Source organism: Pseudonaja textilis, chromosome 16 (assembly GCF_049901715.1).
Source record: "Pseudonaja textilis isolate UNSWEBS1 chromosome 16, rPseTex1.2, whole genome shotgun sequence".
Lineage (NCBI taxonomy): Eukaryota > Metazoa > Chordata > Lepidosauria > Squamata > Elapidae > Pseudonaja > Pseudonaja textilis.
In genome coordinates, this window is record NC_142005.1 from 9,233,324 (window position 1) to 9,235,513 (window position 2,190).

At 39.7% G+C, this 2,190-nt stretch overlaps 1 long non-coding RNA gene across 1 annotated transcript; it reads left to right on the forward strand.

Annotated features, from left to right (window-relative positions):
• The first annotated feature begins 627 nt into the window (after positions 1-627).
• LOC113449183 (uncharacterized) lies at positions 628-1,958 on the forward strand. Its single transcript, XR_003375799.2, has 2 exons — positions 628-676; positions 1,129-1,958. It is a non-coding gene; the product is annotated as an uncharacterized LOC113449183 (long non-coding RNA).
• The last annotated feature ends 232 nt before the right edge of the window (positions 1,959-2,190 follow it).

A 2,190-nucleotide genomic window follows, 5' to 3' on the forward strand; every position in this document is an offset into this window, starting at 1 on the left:
GAATGCCTGTTCGAAGTTAAAATGTCCCTTGTCTTTGCACTGTCTTAACTAACATTTTATTTATAATTAAAACTGAAAACAATATGTTTTTGAAAAAAATAAAAACCAAGATTGGGCAAAATAACCTTGGTTAACATCAAAGAAGAGATCTCCAGGGTTTACATAGAGATGTAGTCCTTTTTTCAAGAAACACTGGAGATGAATCTTGAGGTTGGAATTATGAAATCACCATAAATTCCTAAGTGGAGTAAACATCAAGAGTGAAAATCAGTGATTGATGTGAAGGCTTAAATCCAAAGGAAAACATATATTTTATTGAGTTGACTGCATGAGATGTCCTATTGAGCAACCCAGAAAATGTCACAATAGAATACCTCCTTAAACACTTTTTTAACCTCAACTATGGCGTCTGAATAACCCATGCATTAACTGGAGATAGCATTAAACACCCACATACTATAAATGACTTAGGTAATGGAAATGCGGATTGGGCCAAGCAACACAAACTGGAATGGAGAACAGGATTCATGCTTAATAGGGATCAGCTGCCGTTCCCGACTGTCTCACTTCCCTTGGGAACACGTGTCCATTCGTGTATAAAAGGTCCCCGGTTAGAAAGGTTGTCACCCATTCATCAGAGCTTCCAAGCTTTGAAAGCTTCTTCTATTGAGCCAAGGTAAGATATATTTTGTTCTTCAGTCTTGCAATAAGAAGATCAAAGGTAGTAGCACCTTCCATCCTTATCTTAGAGGGTTAGATAAAATTGCAAATTTGGAGGGTTAGATAAAATTGCAAATCCACATATTTAGCACCTTCTAAGGAAAATAATGGCAGTAAACAGATTTTCCCAAGTGGACTAAATGTTTAAGGTGAAGATATGAACAGAGTAAGATCTGCTTGTAAGTGAGAAATGAATGGTAGGCCAGGTTTATGGCTTACTGTTGCATGAGGCTAGCTGATTATTTCACAAACCTTTATTACATATCTTCATTCAGCTGAGGTTAAAGCTATTCATGTGATCTGTGACCAAAGTTGCGTTCACATTTAAGAAAACTGGAATGAGGAAAAAAAAATGGAGCATGGTAGGTTGTCGGAGTTGGTCTTTCACAATCTATTTTTGCATTACAGGTTTGCATTTAGGTCTGCAACCATGAGCTGCTGTCGCTGTTGTGGAGGTCGTGGCTGCTGTTGCTGCAACAGATACAGGCCAAGAACGGTTTACTACGTAGGAAGGCCTGCAACTGCCGGGTGCTGTTGTAGGCCTCGCGGATGTTGCTGCGGCCGTGCACGGTGCTGCTGTACTCCATCTTACCCATCTTACCCATATTATCGAATTCCAGTCCAGACCTATGGCACCCAAGTGAAGAAATGTTAAAGGAACATTGATAGTGTTAGCAAGACCTGCAAGTTAGAGCTACCAGATTCAGACTGCAGAAGCTGCAATGACCACTAGAGGGCAGCGAAGAGCAGGTGCTTTCTGCATCACCGCACTGCCCTCTCGTGATCATTTGAAATATGGCAACCCAGATGCGACGATAGGTTGCCCTTTTGATAGTTAGAGGAATGTGAGAATGTTACTTGCTGCTCTTGCAAGACTTGCTAGATTATCTCTGTCTCATCTTGCCAAGTTGATGAACAGAAGCCTCGACACAAATCTATTACGCAACGCGCTTTGATCTTGACTTTATTCCTGAAAAGATTAGAATCGTTTCCTCATAACTGAAAGGCAAATGGCATCATTTTTCTTTTCTTTTTTTCTTATGATTATCGGGTGATTTTTTCCCCCCCTGGGGTTTAGATCTGCCCTCCAAACTGGTTCTATAGCCATTTAGCCTTTCCAAAAAGAGTAGTTTTGGGTGATGGGTTGCATTTTCTTTGGCAAAGCGAGTCTTAGCTCTGTTGCCATTTTCCAATCCTTGTAATCTTTGTTGTTTCAATAAAATTCTGAAGTTCTAGAAGTTTTCCTTTCCTTTTTTGTATTTATTCCTCAGGAAACGTTCAGTGACATTTCTAATTCTTACTGCCACATAAGTACTGATGTTAATATAACTGGAACTGACTATTTTTATTCAGATATTGACTTCATGTCGCAGTTAACTTTTAAATTTGGACAGCCATGTTGTGTTCAGACATGACGTGTGTGTGTGTTTGTGTGTGTGTGTGAGAGAGAGAGAGTGTGTGTATTTAAAC